The sequence below is a fragment of the Falco biarmicus genome, chromosome 18 (genome assembly GCF_023638135.1).
Source record: "Falco biarmicus isolate bFalBia1 chromosome 18, bFalBia1.pri, whole genome shotgun sequence".
NCBI classification, from domain to species: Eukaryota; Metazoa; Chordata; class Aves; order Falconiformes; family Falconidae; genus Falco; species Falco biarmicus.
Window position 1 is genome coordinate 3431899 of NC_079305.1, and position 18026 is coordinate 3449924.

Consider the following 18026-nt stretch of genomic DNA (forward strand, 5'->3'; position numbering starts at 1 on the left):
CTAGTGTAAGTGTTATTAACTGTTTCTGTCTCAGAGATGTGTTGAAAGTTCTGATGTTTTGAACACTGCAATCCGAAATTGTAGATTCAGCCTTGCCCCTTAGATTTTGCCAAATCTCCAGGCATTTGGGGATAGATTGGGAGCTACCGACAGAAGGGCTGTGAGCTTTCTTTAAGGATAGAATGGTGCTGATTAATCATCCGCGTGCGGTGGTGATCGCAATAATCACCTCAGGTGCAGAACTGGCATTTTAGGAGTGAAGCTTGATTTAAGGCAAGAGTGTGTCTTTTATTTTGTTTAGCCACTTACAGCGAAGCAGAGTGATTTTAAAATGGATGTGAGGTGCTGCTGGAGAGAAGCGAGAGCTTCCCATCCCCTTGCATCGCTTTGCAGCGGTGGGGGTGATGGATCTGAGGGCAGAATAACTTCTTGCCACCCCCGGTGCAGGTTTTGCACCCCGAGCATCTTGCTTTGCCTTCGGTTGCTCCGAGGGATGCTGAGCTGGATGCACGTACAAACCCTTCGTGCAGCTTTTCTTGCCGCTGAGCAACTGCGGGGCTCCCTTCAGCATCTGTGTTTTAGGGATCATTTGTTCTGGTCTGTGGAAGGGTATGCTCTGCTTTGGCAGTACTACAGTGTTTTCACAGGGCATGTGGAAGTGTAAAATACTCCTACACAAGAGTAAATGTAGACCAGGTGCATTGTCTGGCCTCCGAGCTTGCTCTGAGATGTGCTAGGGCAAACACTGTGTAACTTCGTGAGTAATGCTGGGTTTGAGCCGTCTCTGCAAGTGTGTGAGAGCCCCCAGAGCAGGATTTAGTGGAAGGAAGAGGGCTAGGGAGAGGAAAAGGGCATCTCGTCTGCCAGAGTCCTGATAGCTACCCCCAAACCCCTCCTCTGCTGGAGGACCGGAGTGCAGGGGTTCTGGTGAGCTGCAGCAAGGTTACCGTATCACGAGTCAATTTTAATCTCCCACTTGCTATCAGAAGAAGGCTAATTCTAGCTAGCACTCTGCTCTGACAAAGGATACCTTTCCAGATGGACCTTCTACCTCCTCTGAGCGCCTGGGGAGCTGAGCCTTCCTGGGACAGAGCTGCGACCTGACACTCCTGGGACAGGAATGTTTTTTGGTAACATTTGGTTCCTGGGGACGCTACAGCTTGGAGCCAGAGCGAGCTGATTTTCTGTAAGAAAAGTCACATACCAGACCGTGTCGCCGTCCCGGGTTATGAAAGAGCACTTCAGGCAAGGGGCTAACGAAGAATCTTCGTGAAGGGTTTGGACACAGCCCTGCCAAGGTGTTTGTTTCAGTCACAGGGAGCATCAGAGAGGAGCTGTGCAATTCAATTTATGTCGGTGGCTTTTTAGTTCTGTAAAGATAAAGCTTAGTCCAAAAGGCAGTTTAGTGTTTGAAATGTTGCATGAATGGAAATAAGCGGTGCGTTCTTGGACTGCATCTTTGCCTTACAAAAATAATTAAGAAAAATAACTGTGAACAACTGGTTTTCAAAATGAGTGGCTGCTATCCAAGCATTTATCTCAGCTCATTCTCTCTGCATGACGCACTTGAAAACCATGTGCTGACCCCACCAATCTCCTAAGATAATGTTCTTAATAAGCTGTGCTTTCGAACGGTATATAAAGGAGAGTGACTTTATGAATAGACACAACATCCCAACAAACAGCTGGCATTAAGAAGGGAATGTGATGTGGCGAAGGTCTTGGGTAGACTTGAAAGGGAATGGGATGTAATTTCCTTTTGTGAGTTGAGAAGCATTTGATGTTTCTGCCCATGCTTCAGCGATTCCGTAATCATCTGATTGTAGCTTCTTCCCCCGGAGGTGGTCAAGGAGGTGTCTGCAAGGTCCCAGCTGACAGGAAACCAGCTTCAGACTTTTTGAAACCCCTTAGTAATTGTGCAACGTCTCAGTGAGCAGATTACATATTTGAGAAAAGGGGGGAGTGTAAACTGGATGACAAGTTTGTCTCAATGTTTAGTAACTGTTGGTAGTTCTAACTCAAATGCTATCTGCTCAGTTAAAAGAAGGAAGCAGGAAAGGGTGAAATGCACCCCTACGGAGGAGGGTCTGCACAAACCCTGTCTGTCTGAGATTAAACTGGGTATTAAAAGTGAAGTGATAGTTGTATGCTGGGGCACTAGAGCGAGCGCAGGGAAAACCAGGGTTCGAATCGCTGCTCTGCTTCTGCCTTGTCTGAATGTTTGTTCACTTTGAACCAGGTTTGCAAAGGTACTGATGCACCCAACAAGAAGTTTCAGGAGCATGTGAGCAACGCAGCTATCTCTTTCCCCTGCACTTAAATAGATCTCTGTTCAGCCGTGACACTAAAGGCACCCACACAACTACTGCAGGCAGAGATAAGCAGTTGGGAGATGTAATTTTGCTCTCCCATGTGTCTCCGTTTGTTCCCTTCTGCTTTCCCCCCATCCAACCCTGGGATAGCTTCGGCAAAGAGCTTTCCAGCTCCACCTCTTAGCCCCACAGCTGAATCCTGGTCCTCCTGGGAGCACCTTCAGGGACCGAACGTGATAATCCACACACAGCTGCCTCCAGACCGACCGTGGGTCTATTGGATCAGCTCAGATAGCAACCTGCCTTCCACCTCCCTCCTATTCTTCTCCACCAAGCTCCCACCCCAGTCAGCTGCAGGTTAGTTTTTCTCCGACATACAAAGCCAACCACAGGGCTCTGCAGCCTGCGCTCCTCCCTGCTTCCTCCTCCTATTCACAGCTGCATTCCAGCCTCCCCACAAACCTGCCTCTCCATGCCAGCCCCAAGCCCTTCCCCTCCATTTCCAGAGCTGATCCAAAAGCCGTTGAAGTCAACAGAAGACCTTCTATTGCCTTCCAGGGCCCTTGGATCAGCTCGACGGTTCCTTTTGAAAACCTACTCTTTCCATAAAGCTTTTTCTTCTGCTCGCCTCTGTTGTCACACATTCCCAAAGTTATCCTTTTCCTCAGCTACCAGTCTTCAATGTTTTGTCCTCTTATTTTCTGAGTTTCTGTTGAAGGATATAATCAGATGGCTGGTTTAGACCTATACAGAGTGTTTGGAAAAGTGACCTGCCTTCTAGCTATTAATTACTCAGCTTATGTGCAGCGCTTGGCTACGTTTGTATCGCCAGGGGAATTCATACCGGGTAAAATGCTCTCACCTAAACTGTGACTGAAACTAACTCAGTGAGCACCGGCCGAGTTATTTTTAGTGTGGCTCTAATCAAATCACAGACCGTCATCTGATTCTGACTAGTGAAACCTCATTGCAAACTTTTTACATCTCTGTCATGTTTTTCACCAGGGAGAAGATCGTAGACATATATGGTATGTTAGAAGTATGTTGCTTCCTTCTTCCTTCCCTTTTCTTCAAAATGTAGGACAAAAACACGGTTACTTCATCTTCCTTCTGTATCCCTCTCTGTTGGTTGCATGCGTTTTGCTTAATTCTCCTGCACCGCTGCGACGCAGTGTGTACAGCAGCAATCTGGTGCAGGCTGCAGGTAGTTAATTGAAGGTATGGGACCTTCTCACGTATTTCTCAAGAACCACTAACGTTTTACAGCTTCTTAACAGGATTAAGAAGGTTAATGCTTCTCAGAAAACACCTGCAACCCCATTGCTGGCTGTGCTGTGTGTTGTGCAATTGTGTGCACACGTACAGACTGTTTAATGTTCTCCATCTGTACAGCGTGAGCGACAATGTAGATCATTGTGAATTAAGCACTGTGGTCTTAGTTCCTTTTTTTTTTTTTTTTTTTTTTTTTTTACCCGCTCTTTAAGGGTGTTGCTTATTGTATTGTTTCTACTTGTAGTACGTGAGGTCTGGCTCAATTTTGCCAAGGGTCAGGGGATTCTGCGTGCTGCGATGTGGTACGTGGCACGCTTCTCTGCTGGTTGGCATCCATCTGGGACTCCACTTGCTACGCGCAAGGGCAAAGAGCAGCTCAGTTCTTAGAGCTGGGTTTTAGGCAGGAGGAGGCACCACCCAAAGCTGTGAGTAGACCTACTAGGTTGTGTTAGAGCCGTGCATGGCAACGTGTGTGTGCAACAACGAAAGGATCCACACCTTAGACCTCCATGTCCTGAACCTCATCTCTGCCCATCTTCTCCTTCCTTTGCCCCCACGTTGCCTGTGGAAGGTCTTGCACCTGCCTGCCCTGCCTGCTGTCCTGCCGGCACTGCCACAATCAGGCCTTTCAGCTCCACTCCTTTCCTCGTGGGGAATTTGGCGAGAGCTGGCGAGACACACGGCTTTTTTTCTGGCAAGCAAGAAACGGGAAGCAGAACTATTTTACCTGGATGACCTGCCGTAGTGTCTCCAGCCTGATGGACTCCAATTGCTTCCCACACACATAGGGCACATTTTATTGAGTCATCTTACCTCTGCGCTTGAGGCAAGAACACGAACAAAGAAGTAACTGTCCAACCTGAGCTACCTCCGCAGCAGGAGATTTTTCCTGGCGTAGGAAACCTGACAGAGTTACTGACAAAGAGCTCCCAGTGTGGACAGGGCTACCCACCAGCTGAGCTCCGCTTTGGACCAGCAGGGGAAACACGTGTTCTGCTGGAGTAAAACGAGCCCTACAGGTACGGTACGATTGTGTCTACACCAGGATGCCATGTCTGGCACAAGGGTGTTTTCTTTACCCCAGTCTCCATCCTTATGTGACACAGAGTGCACACTACAAAGAGCCTGGGCTTCTACAGTGACCGCAGCTCCTCTAGCCTAAAAGGAGCTCTTGGCCCAGTCTACTGCCTCAAAAAAGTTGTGGGTTTTGCTGTCCATCTTCAGTAGCTGCCTTTTGCTTCTTAAGGCCCTGGTCCTGCCAAAGAAGAACTCCCCCAAAACACCTTTAGATCGCTCCAGCCTCCAACATCCAGACTTTGTATTCTGCTGGCTAAGAGAAACGTCTTCAAAAGACAAAAAATCAAAGACATTAGTGACCGCTCTGAACTCCTCCTGGTCTCCACGATCTCAACAGCATAACAGTGAGCAGTCGGGTGGGCACCCACTTCACGTGAAGCTGTTTCCCAGCCCACTTAGGGCACACAGAAAGCAGAGCCGTGCAGAAACACGGCAGCAGAGGACCCCGCAGCCCTGTTTGGTCATACCCTGAGGGACACCTTGACCTGGAGCAAACAAGCACATCCTCATCACAAGATGAAACCTGTGCGCAGAGGTAGCTGAGGACGGGGTGAGCTGCAGGTTTGCTCTGTACCTCACCTTGCCATAACCTAGCCGTATGGGCATGCTTTTTTAAGCCCAGTGAAAAGGGAGGTTCGTGAGAAGCAGTTGCCACTTGTCTTCTGCTGACTTCCCTGTGGAAATGCTTGCTGTGATGACTGCATCCCAAAGTGACGTCTGCCTTTTGTTTCCTCTGTTAACCGCTTCCTCCTTTTGCTTCCAGCTGCTTGTGAGTCTCAGCCCAGGAGAACAACAGCGGCTTTGTGTTATTCCCTCGGTTACCCCTGGAGCCTTGGAGGGGCTGGCTGCTCAGAGATGATCTCTACCCACAAGGGTGAAGAGGCAGCTCTCCCTGCTCCCTCTTGACTGCAGCCTTCAATAATTATCCACAGCTTTTCTAATCTTCTTTTAAACCTGTCTCTGAAGCAACAGACGTGGCTGTGAGTAGTCCCAGATAGGCTTTGACACAATCCTTTCAGGATCAAAGGGCCACGGAGCAGGTGCAAATGCAGTTGAGTCCCTCTTACACCTCCTCCTTATTACTAAGAACCAACCCTCAACAGTCTTAATAATACCTAGCATTTCCATAATGCTTTTCATGAGCAGGTCTAGAAACATTCTGACAATAAGGTTGGTATTTCCCCATCCCACAGGTGGGGAAACCCGTGATGTACAAATTGGTTGGGTTGCTGCAAGCATCCCTCCAGTCTGGTGGCAACCTTCTGGACCAGACATGTTTGTGTGAAACTGAGCTGGCAATGAGCTATCACACCTTGTGAGGGAATATGGACAGTGTTTACACTCAGGGCCAGATGTCAGTCATCTGTTTTTTCATATTGTTTTGATGTGAGCAACTATAATGAAAGTGAAAAAGCAAAAAGAAACCCAGCTCAACCCCACCAATGAGCTGGAGCATCTGTGGATACTTTGGCTCCAGGGGATTGCAATGCTTAAACATGTTTTGTTACTTCCAGTGTTGTCTTCATTAAACAGGCCTTGAAGGTGATTAGTTGGTGTTGCTGACGGCAGGCAACCCCTAGGCAGCCTAACAGGACAGATCAAAGGATTGAACGACACTGTTTCCTTAAAGATGGATATCTGTTCTGCCTTCGCCCTTACTCGAATCATCTCGTTTGACTTATCTAAACCGCTCTGCATGCTTCGGCTGCTTTCAGGCAGCACCTGAGCCTTCCCTTAGGCATGAGCATGTTAATGAGGTTCTTGACATGCTGTGCTAAGTTGGGGATTTTGGGTCCCTTTGCATTTCTGGTAGGGTGTATGAAGGGTGTTGCTTCCAGTCCTGGTACTGAACGGTCAAACACGCCTTTCCATGATATTTAGGCTGGGATGACTCCACCGGAGCCATAGCCATCTTGGGGCACCAGACAGCTGGGGACTGAAAACCCTTGCTCCTGGGTGTATATACAGTACAAGCAGTGAGGACGGTGCCAGAAGGTCTCTGTGATATGTGGAGGTGGGTCCTTCTCCTGAGATGGGGGAACGGCTCATAACAAGAGCAAGATCACGACTGTAAATTGCTCTTACTGGGGCCTCATCCTGGTATCCATGAGGCACAGAGTGCCTGCCAGCTCGCATGATGAGTCTCGGTACATTTACTGCTTTCCCTAAAGTCTTGATCCCTGGACGTATGTGAATGGTTCTATTAGTTTATTATTTTTGTATTATTTATTTTAATTAAACAGAAAGCCATTTTCTAGGTCTCGGGGATCTAGAGAAATGCATGAAAACATGAACCTGAGCAAAGTAAAACTGAGAAAGCAAATAAAAAGATATCCAAATGCATTAATTTTTATGTTTTTTTTTTTTAAATCTCCTTGTCTCTCTATTATTTTTTAGGTCTGGCTGACGGTTTTGCATGCTTGTGGTTGGCAGTCCTGATCTGAGCCATTCCCTTTACTGAAGAGGCTGCAAGCTGTTGAAAGACAGAAAGTAAATTAAAGCATGTATTTAATCCTGCTTTACAGATGTAGTGCTTCGGAGAGTTTGGGGCTAAGGACCCAGGCTCTCGTAGGAAGTCTGTAGTGGCATAAAGAGCCAATTTCAGATCTTCTAAGTCTCAGTCTGCTCTGCTGTGAAGTAGCCTACAGTCTTCACTAACGATGCTATGATGCTGTGTTGCTTCTGAGCAGCTCAGAGTAAGCTATTTCTAAAAATAAATTTTAAAAAAGAATTGCAAGTAGACCTTGAGTGGGTATAAATGAGTAGAGCTTCAATAATGTGGTGTCCTGGTTTCAGCTGGGATAGAGGAGAGGTCGGTTGTAAAAGGAGGGTTCCTGGAACCAAAATGCCATTCTTTTTTAAAAAGTGGCCCCTGCCTCCCAGCGCCCCTCACCTTGTGATCAGAAATTCGTTTTGTGTGGCTGGTGTTTCTCCTGCCACCCTGTGAGAAGGACAAGCACCCAGCACAGAAGGGAAGGAACAAAAGCAAGGTCTAGTGTGGCTGTTTACTCACTCCATGCACTGTTGTCTTCAATCAGATAAGCCTGTAGCCATAGGGTGGAATGTTTCCAGATCCAAATCAGCCAGAAAGAAAAAAAAAAACCAAAAAAAAAAAAAAACCCACCAAACACCAGACCTCTCGAGTTTCCTCTGTCCCAGGTATGTACCTTGCCCCATCAAGTCATATGACAGGGAACTGGCTGTGATTTCCATGCAGAGAGTGCCTTCTAGTTTCGTCCTGCTCAAAGGTGTGCCTCCTACTGCAGGGAGATTTTCCTCCACGGCATTCTCCCCACTTAGGGCAAACCGGTGAGGAGGCGTGAAGGAATCGGGTATCGGCAAGAAAAACCGCACCTGCCATAGAGTAGGTAGGTTGTTGCTCCAAAGCTGCCAAGCCATGAGCGACGGGAGGGCTACAGGAGCCAGGAGCCAGCCCTGTGAGTGATACTTCGCTGGCCGGGACCTGGCAAACCCCTGTCTTGGCTCCCCAGAGCCACTTCTCCAACCAGAGGCCACAGGTCGGGCCGTTGTCCCAACCTGTCCGCGCTCCCCGTGTAAACATTAGCCAACCCCGAATTTACTGACTTGCATGTATTTTTCTTTTGAAGCTGGCACGCAGCCAGGCTTTAATTGGTGTTGTTCAGCCGCAACTTGTTTACCACTTTTGCCTGATTTCCGTGTGACTTTTGGCCTGTTGGAGTATTTTAATTGGAGGTGAAGTAAAGACTGTTTGAAAATGACATTTGTACGGGGGAAGTTTTAAACCATCCTGTTTAAAGAGCACATACGCTGAGCCAAGCCAAATGGACGCAGATACATTCAAAAGAAAAGGTCCTTTCAAATTGTTACCTGCAAAAGATAAAATTCTGAAAATTAAATCGAGCGAAACAAACTTCCAAACGCATTTTGTTGAAAGTTGGTCGGTTTTATAGAACACTGTGCATTTAGTAGCTATTTTTGAGCTGCTAATCCACGCTTTCCTGCTCTTGTTGCCGTTTTGATCCTGAGAAAACAAGGAAAACTATTTTTAAAGAACAGACCTAGTAAAATACTTCGTAGAGAAGGTAGCAACCAGCAGTAATGTGTGCTGCAGCTCGGCACATCTCCCCAGCACTGTAGGAAATGTCTCGTGTGCCCGTGGCAGTGGTGCCAAGGTTAATGGCAGTAGGCGCTTGCCATGGAGTTACTCTTCTTGTCATGGTCTTGTGTTGTCACAGATCTTGGCTTTGGTTGGCTTTTTATAAGCTACCACTCTTCCTCACCTCATTTATTTGCATTTCTGACCGTATTGATAGGATCAGCAAAGATTCCCCAAATCCCTGCGCTGTATTAACGCGCTGTTAGCAATTAAATAGTGGCGGAGGTACTTAGGTGTTTGCTAATACCATGCAAATACGGGCACAAAACCATCACTGTAAATGAGGGATAAGACCCCAGCAATTCCTTTTCCACTGCCTCACCTCCATTTAAAAGGGGTGACAGCTTTAAATTTTGCACATTTTCAAGAAGTGACCGAAACTTTTCGGTTGGAAAAGACCTTTGAGACCACCAAGTCCAACTGTTAACCCGGGACTGCCACTGACAGGAGAACGACTCATGCATTTTGCACAGTTCTACCTGTTCCCTCTGTGCCACCAGCACAGGCACTACTGTCCCTCAACAGAGTCATTTAAAGGTTTCATGAACATCCTTTGATGGGCATCCAGCACTTGTCTTTCGTGTGCAGCCTGTGTGTGTGTTACTCATGTTGGTGTTGCAGCCTTCAGGTGTCCAGGTACGGGCTTCGACTCGTGCAAAAATGCAGGAAAAAAAATATTAAAGCAAAACAAAAGAAACCCTTAAATTCCGCTGCGTATTTGAACATGTGGCCCCTCACCTGAGTCTTCATTTAGAGTCTTGATTTGTGTGTCTAGATAAGAAAGAAGGAGACTGTGCATAGGCACAGAGGAGATTACAAAATCTTTAAATACCCCACCACGTCATCGCTGCTTTGGTGTGTGTGGCAATTTCTCTAGTGGGTTTAGTTAAACATTCCCAAGTTCCTTTCTTAAAATAATTCTGGTAGATATTTTTGAGCTCTGATCTGATGCCTAGGGAAATGAATGTGTTGGGTTTTTTCTCTTTTTTTTTTTTTTTTTTTTTTTCCAGTCATAAAAATTTGGGAAAGGCATAGTAACCTTGGAAGCTTGCTAAGATACTGATCTGAAGCCAGGCTTTTTTTTTTTTTTTTTTTAAGTTTCATAAAACTTCGGGGAAACATTTTTTTTTAAAATTTTGTTTTCTTCTGAGCATCCTGGCCTTGGTCAGTTCTCTGCAAAAAGTGCCAGAATGCCCCAAGAAAGGCTGATTTTGCAGTATTTCCAAGCTCACTAGTGCCATGAAGTAGTAAAACAGAATTCATGAGAAAGAAACATTGCAAGTTTTCAGAAATAAAATGTTTAGGGATACAATTGCCCAAGTATTCTACTAAATGAACACTGTAACTTTTAATGACTTTGCTCTATAGCTGACAAAAAAATTGAATAAAAAAACTTTATAATGTTTATTTGTCTTGAAGGCACCCAATTTTATGAAAGATTCCAGGGTGAGTCCAATGGGGACAAGAATAGGAGTGGAAAAATATAAAATGAAATTATGTTTTATTGAATTGCAATGGATTCTTACTCTCTACTACATAAATAACTTCTACGACTTTAATCAGTACATCCGTTTGCTTATATTGCCTTTTAAAAGGAAAAAGAAAAAAACAACCCACGTTTTTGTTTTCCTAAGCCTTTTTATGTTCTACCACATGTGATGAAACCGTGTCGGCAAAAAGCTGAGTTGCTCTGCGCATTTAATCGTGATGGCTGTCAACAGTCATGAGGATTTGCAGTCGAGGGTCAAGATTTCCTTCCTGTAATCCCTGAGAAATTGGGGCTGCGGCATTAATCCTTCGAGGAGGGTGCTGGGGCTGAGCTAAGGGGGTGACAAGGTTTCAGGAGCAGCTTTTCCACCACATGGGGAATGGGCACCGCTGGGTCTGGCTTAGCACCTGAACTGGGCTCAGGCGGGAGGAGCTGGAGGGGCTGATGCAAAGGAAAAGACAGGATCTTCCCTGGGTACTTTATATCCATCTTTTCAAAGGATCCTAAGGGGTTGGGGTACCCAACCTCCCGTTTCTCTCTGGGAAAGCCAGATAGGTATTTCGTGTACGGCTCTCTCAAAGTCTTTGGTTTCTACTTTTTGGAGGTTTTTTAATTACTGTTACGAGGAGGAGTTGGATGTGGGTGACAGCTCCTGCAGCAGTGGCCGTGGTTCAAACCGGAGCTCACAGGACGTCGCTGCTTGGGGGGAGCGGTTCCAAGTTGAATGAAGAGTCGGCTTTTCTGTGCCATTATTCTTGGACCATGCAAGAACATACAGGGGCAGGGGGAAGAGCCCAGGGCTAGTCATCTACTTTGAATCTCACATAATATGCTTTTTGTTGCTGTTACTGTCTAATCCTATATAATCTTGTACCCTGGCAACCCCCCTTTATCCTGAGGAAAGGATAGCCCTCTTCTTAGGAGAGAGAGTGCTCTGGTGAACAATGCGAAGTGCTGTTGGTGTTCCCTATCTCCACGAATAGCTGCAAAATTAGAACAAAAGCTTTTCTGTGATGTGTGTGGGAAAACCTTGTGTTTGTGGTGACATTGGGATAGTGAATACGTGGCAGTCGACCCCTTAAACAAAGCAGGAACGTCCCTGGAGTGAGATCCTCTGCTCCTTGGCCTTTTTACCCTGGCTAGGGCAGAAACATCACCCGCAGATCATGGCTTGTTTTGCACTACCTATCATTTTCACCCCCTTGCCATCTTGCAAAGCTGGAACTGGCATCCCAGGGGACGCTGAGCATGGCCTCTGAGATGCTGAGATGGGCCAGCAAGGCCACCCTGCCCAAGAGCATGGGGTGCACCGGCAGGCACCTCAGCAGCTCCCTGGACGTGACATGGGACTGTGGACAGGCAGGACACAGAGCTCACCAGACCTTTGGCTCTTCCAGAGACCTCTCTTTCTCCCCAGGGTAGGCTTGACTATTAATTTTCACCAACAGAAACCCCTCGGACTGGCAGCCAGCCTCTGATGGGAGGAAGAAGTCGAGAGCCAGGTCGCTAAGACAACTGCCAAGATAACAGCTTATCCAAACACATCTGTTTATTCTGCAATTCATTCAGTAAATTGCCCTGTCTGAATGAAATTTGATGGGAAATTATTCCGGGCATGGAACATAGCTTACAGTATGTCCACAGCTGCCATGTGTCTCCCTATTTCAACTAGAGCAAATCTGATCCCTAGAAGATGTTATTTTACAAAATTGAAATCTATTTAGCACGTTTCAGAAAGTCTGTCCTGTTGGTGAATGTCGTGAAAGCGATTTCCTGCAATATATCGGTATTTGCCAAAAATTTGGGCTGTGACATCTCTTTCACATTGTTGTTATTTGCACTCATTAGAGTCTTGTTAGATTCATATTGCTTTCAAAAGGTGCTGGCAGGAAATTAAAGTCCTGCCACAGAGGTCAATACAACAAATCTGTCATTCTTTCCTTTAAAATCTTAAAGTTCTGTTGAATCCCCAGTCCTGTGCCCTGGTTAAAATAAAACTAGTGACTTTATACTTCCAGAGCTTTAGGTAACAGGTGGAATGAGTGTAGGGGGCAAAGCTGTGAAAGAACTTCTTGTTACAGCCCGGTAGCCTGTGCTTGCCGCCTTGTCCTTGGAAATATTTGGAAATCCTGCCCAGAGACGCACCTGCCGGTACGGCAACAGCAGCTCCTGTGCAAATCCGGCAGCTTTGCGCTTTGAAATCCATTTTTGGCTGGGAGGGCTTTGGGGGCATATGGAAAAACACTCTTGCAGGTGCAGAGAGACAAGCAGGTTTCTCTGCGTGTGTAGGCAGAGAAGGTATTCATCCTCTCGGTACAGCAAGCTCAAATTTTGAGGACCAAAAAAAAAAAAGAGAATAAATAGGGCTTTTCTTCTGCTGTTCAGGAATGTATGTTTCAGCCCTTGCCCTATGAGAATTTCCTGGGAATGCTTCCGAGCGTCTCACTCGTGCGACCAGGGGCTTTAGCCAAGAGCAGTGGGCTGAGGACCTATCCCAGTGTCACCCAGCAGACGCTAGATGCGAGCCCCTGTTACCGCACCGCAGCGTTTAACGGCGTGCTGGCTTTTGCTGTGACACCCCAACGCTCCCGCAGAGCTTCTGGAATTAGCAGCTTAGTAAATGTACCTTGGTGATTAATGGCATGAAGCTCTCCAAGCCTTTCAAAAAGGTACATAAATATCATTCCATCTATTTCCCAAGGTGGAAGGCAAGAGAGCAAAGCTGTTCTCCGAGCTGTTAACGGTGCTGGGGCTGGGCTGCAGGGCACGCCAGTGCTGGGATTGTAAGGAAATCCCGAGGCAGGTACCAGGGGGTGATTTGGGAGTGAAGATGAGCAGAGATCATTCTCCAAGCACCCCCTGGGTTTGGTTTCTGTTGGTATCGATGTTAAAGCTAGCATCCAGGTCTTAACTGCACTCTGGACTTGGTCCACTGGGTAGACTCAGATACCTCCAGCAAGATTTTGGGTTCAGGCTTTTCCAAGAGCCCATGGGCAGACAGTGCTTAAATGCCAAAGAATTGCAAACCAGGATGCCATGACTGGGAGGAGGGAAAAGGGGGAACATTTGTGAGTGATTTGGAGGCCACATCATCCTTCTCTTCCCCCCAAGTGCCAGTAGGCTTCTCAGGAACACCACACTTAGAAATGTTACCCTTAGAAACTCCTGTTATTCGTGAGTTTCAGTGATACTCAAGCATTTCAGAGAAGAACAGGTTTGCAAAACTCAGATTTGCCTTCTAAAATATTTTGAGACGTTTGAAAGGTGCTCCATACTGCAGCTTTCCTTCCACATGTCACTTTGTTCGATACGTACCACCACAAACTAAAACAGGGGAAAAGTGGAGAGCGAGATGAGTGATGAAAGAGTGTGAACAAAGCCTGTCCTCCACTCCCTATAGCCCTAAACATTTTTTAAAGGTGCTTCAGTTAAGGATTTGTTGCTGAACAGTCTGTCGGTCCATCTTGGCCAGGTTTCACGTTGCTGACTAATGCTGTTCGGTTGTTACAAGCCAGTGACTATATTTGCGTCATCGAAGGACTCAAGCCAAACAGTGTGTAGGAATTCATGTCTGAAAAATTCGATGGAAGATCTTATGGAAGGGAAAGGAGATTTTTATTTTACTTAACTTTTCTGACTTGTCTCTATCTATTCACAGTCTCATACCTACAGAGTTAAACCCGCCCAGACGTATACGTCCAGGTAGTCTGGGCAGGATGACTTGTGATGGCATGGAGATCAAAGGATGCGGGCTGCTGTGTCCCTGTTACAGCTGCTGTGGTCCTCTTGAATGGTGACAATGAATCGGGGTTTTAATAGGTCTTTTAATACCCTTTCCAAGCCAGCAGTAGCAAAAAAAAATCTTTACATTGCCCTCCCTCCCTCTTCGGCAATTGTCTCTTGTTTCCTTTAGGTATCTCGCAGCTACGCTCTCGGTTCCTGTTAGGGTAGCAGGAAAGAAGTACAATACATACAAGTCTCTCTTTTTTTTTTTTTCTTTTTTTTTTTTTTGCCATCCTCCTGCCCTTCGATAAGAAGCACAGGTCTTCTGCTGACAGCCCATCTCTGCTGTGCTCTTGATGCAGAAAATACCATTCCTGATGTTTGCCAATATAATTGCCCTCAATTGTATCCTTAGTTCTGAGCGCATGCCGGTCTTTTAACCCTTGCTTGTGATTTTTTCTGGTGCTTTCACAAAAGCACATTTGCATCCACACCTCGCTCTTACCTATCACAATTTCTGTGGTTCCTATCACAAAATTTCTGACACTGAAGCCTACAAGTCTTGCCTATTGCAAGAAAGAGTAAAAAGGGAGCACTAGGCAATGCTCGGTGACTACTAAAAATAGAATAGTCAGGAGAGAGGAAGGATGCAGGAGGAGAAGGAAGATTCAAGAGAGACTCTCAAAGCTTTTTCTAAGACTTTTGAGTATCATCTGAAAAAATCCTGCAAAGCTAAAGGTAACAGCACCTACTCAGGTCTCTAGCGACATTTCCATTTACTCCAAGATGAGTTGCTCTTCAAGTGCTATTTGTGCCCTCAGGTTTAGCAACAAGCAAGTCAGCCCTGGGGGTTTTTTGGGTTTTTTTTTTTGGGGGGGGGAAGCCCAAGTACCGTGGGCCCTTCCAGTGCTACTTGCTGGGACAACTTGGAAAGAACAGCATTTTGGAAGCTGAGCAAGGGCAACTGGTGTTAGATTCAGCTTCCCAGTGTGCTGCTGGCTTTCGCAATACTGAGGAAGTTTTAAAGCACTCATAAAAGGTCACTTCTCATTAAGATATTTCAAGTAAGGAAAGACAGATTCATTTGCTAAGGGCAAAACTGTGACCATTACATAAGAGCAGAACTTTTAATTGTTTTGTGGTGAGTGGGTTTTACCTTAAAGCAGCCTAAGCATGTTGGAGAGCTGTGATATAAGCTTTTATCGCAGTGTAACAGTTTATCCTCATTGGAGGCATGGCTGTTACTTCATTTCTCACTCAGTTTTTATTACCTGGTGTTTGTGACCAGCTCTAGGTAGAGGACTGCTGACTACTTCTAATCCCGTGTTATATAAGCCTTCCCAGAAATAGTTGTTGAACTGTTTGAAAAACATGTGTGGAAAGCACACTTAAATTACACATTAGTCATGTTTGGTTCAAGTGCCGTGAGGAACGGAGGATATTAAGGCAGAGAACATTCCCCTTGAGCAGTTAGCCCTGTGGTTATCCTACGAGACCCTTGCACGTCAGCGTTCGGTTGTGTTTGATGGGTTAGGGGCAAGCGATGCGGGTGGAAGGTGAGACTCGGAGCTTGTACTTTTAGAGGTGGCTTGAAAAATCACATTTTTGTACGATCATACGTGTGCAATGCAGGTACGAGGGTTGGGTACATGCTGCCTTTGGCTACTTTTGGTAGCGTATGTGTAAAGTTACTGAGTGGTGGTGTCCCTCGGAGGGGAAAAAGAGTCTCTCTGTTGCCCCTTTAGTTGTCATTTCTCATAATGGTGCAGAAAGGTGGTTCGAGAATCGTCAGACCCATCAGGAATCACAGAGGCAAGGCAAAGCTGACTCTTATCACCTGGCCTCATGCCGGGGTACCTATCCTGGTGCTCAGGCAAAAGATTCTCGTTTACACCTGCAGCACTGGGGCCAAGGCTTCTGTCTTGTGTGTTGCTGCCATCCAGAGCTCGCTGGAGCAAGGTGCATTGGCAGAAGAGACTGCTGGTTCTCCTCATGCGAGGTAAAGGCAATAAATAATAAATGCCATCAATAAAGAATGATGTTCCAAAATAGCTTCGGTCTCCGGCAAGAACTGGAAGGCACATCTGCCGCATCTGGAGCAAGAGTCTGTTTTCATTTCATGTTCACTCAGTTTGCTCTTCCCCCAGATACTGGCTTCAATGAGGAGAACGTGATCTCTTCAGAAGAGGAGGCCAGTGTTCATAGATTAGCGTTTCTATAACTTTATTCAGTTACTCTTAAATAACTCTTAGTAGTTCTGTATAAAAAAATAGGTGTAATTTTGGCTGCTGAGTGATACGGCGATGTATCTCAAAAGCGAAGAGAAGCACGGACCTCCCGTTCGCGTCGTTGCACGAAGCCTCCTGACTTCTTGTTTCAAAGAGAGCAGAGACTTGAGAATTGTATCCCTGGGAATTGCGGTGGGATCAGACATAAGTGCTGGAAACTAAGGATGTAGCGCTGTGGCCTGGCTTCAGGCACCACCAGCTGTCTGAAACGTGGTCCTGTTGTCCAGATACTCTTCTGCCATGGAGAGAGGGAAACCATCCCAGGGAATTCTGTGGCAGGTGAACTGTTTGTTCCTCAGGGCATCTTTGTGACCTCTTGTAGTGTCCAGCATTGTAGGACCAAACCAGCTCAGGCTCTTCAGGAAGGATGCTAACGTGGCTTCTTTCTTTCTTATTTTTTTGGGTGTTGTTTTTAAACCGAGGGAGTGGAGGTCATGTTCTCACCAATTCCTGTAGACGCAGTACACTTGAATTTGTGTTCTGTTCTGCTGCTTCTCCCCACCCCATCCACATGAAAGAACTAGCCTCTGTGGAGGGGCAGATCCTTGGCTGGCATCAGGCAGCAGAACTCTGTCGAAATCCGTGCAAATGACCCGAGCATCTTGCCTGGAGTGTTTACTGTAGCATTACCTGATTATACCTGCACAAAGAGCCACTTGTGACCCACGGTGTGACTGAGCCTTGCTGGTTAATTTTAAAACTGATGTAAGAGAAAGTTCATCCATTTTACTGGAGAGCAAGACTTGGTTGCGAGAGCGAGCGTGCACGAGGAATGGGGCAGAGGCAGTGCAAGAGAACAAATACCGAGAAGGTGAGTCACCAGGTCTTTGCTTGAAAGCTCCACACTCCCCCTCTAGCAATATTCCAGCTCAAATCCAGACTGTAAATCACTACCTGCACGAACTGGTGAATTACTCATTCATCATGTGTGCGGCCAAGCGGTGCCAGGCTGCGTTGGTGGGTGGTTAACCCCCACGCCCGGGCTGCTGAGCCTTGGGGAGCCTTGGGTCAGCCTGGGGAAGGCAAAGCAGAGCCCTGACGGGGGGTGGAGGTCACTGGGGGGGTCTGTGGTAGCTGTTCAGTAGGTGTCTCTCGGGTGACAGGGCAGTAATCCCCAGCAAAGGTGAACGATGCATTGACAGCATGAGAAGGTCTGGCTTTCTGCTCTCGACTTGCAAGGTTAAAGTGATGGGCATTGTCTCATCCCGCTTCCATTTCAATTGGAGAGAATGCAACAGGAGGGCCTGAGGGTCCTAAGGAGCAGGCGTCTCCCAGCTTGTCTGGGAGATTTGGATTCACTCCAGACCTTATTCCTTGACCTGTCCATGAGTTCCAAGGGCGATCCAGAGCAGAGCGTGGGCACTTCAGTGTGGTAGGGCAGCCATGGAGACATGGAACCTTACGGGGCTGTTAGGCAAGACTGCAGGTTTGAAGAACTTGCTTTCTTTCCCCTCTACGAAGGGTCTGAGGCAGAAGCTGTCAGCCTCCCGCCCTCATAAAATCGCAGAAATCAGACAACACTGTCGATTCAGGGATGGCGTGTTATTGGCAGAATGATGCGGGTATGGGGGGTGACGTTGCACAGAGACACTGGGGTGGCATTGGTGTCCTGAGAGGCTGATCCCAGTGTGTTCAGACTTGTTCAGCAGTGAAGGAATGGGAGAGGGCAGCACTAATATACTCCTGTCCTGGAGCACAGTCCCCGTAAGCTTTCATAGCTTGCAGGT

General features: G+C 46.8%; 1 protein-coding gene across 1 annotated transcript in view; it reads left to right on the plus strand.

The window, feature by feature from the left end:
• ENTPD4 (ectonucleoside triphosphate diphosphohydrolase 4) overlaps window positions 1-18026 on the plus strand; it is a 241090-nt gene that overhangs the window by 71768 nt on the left and 151296 nt on the right. The window lies entirely within an intron of this gene.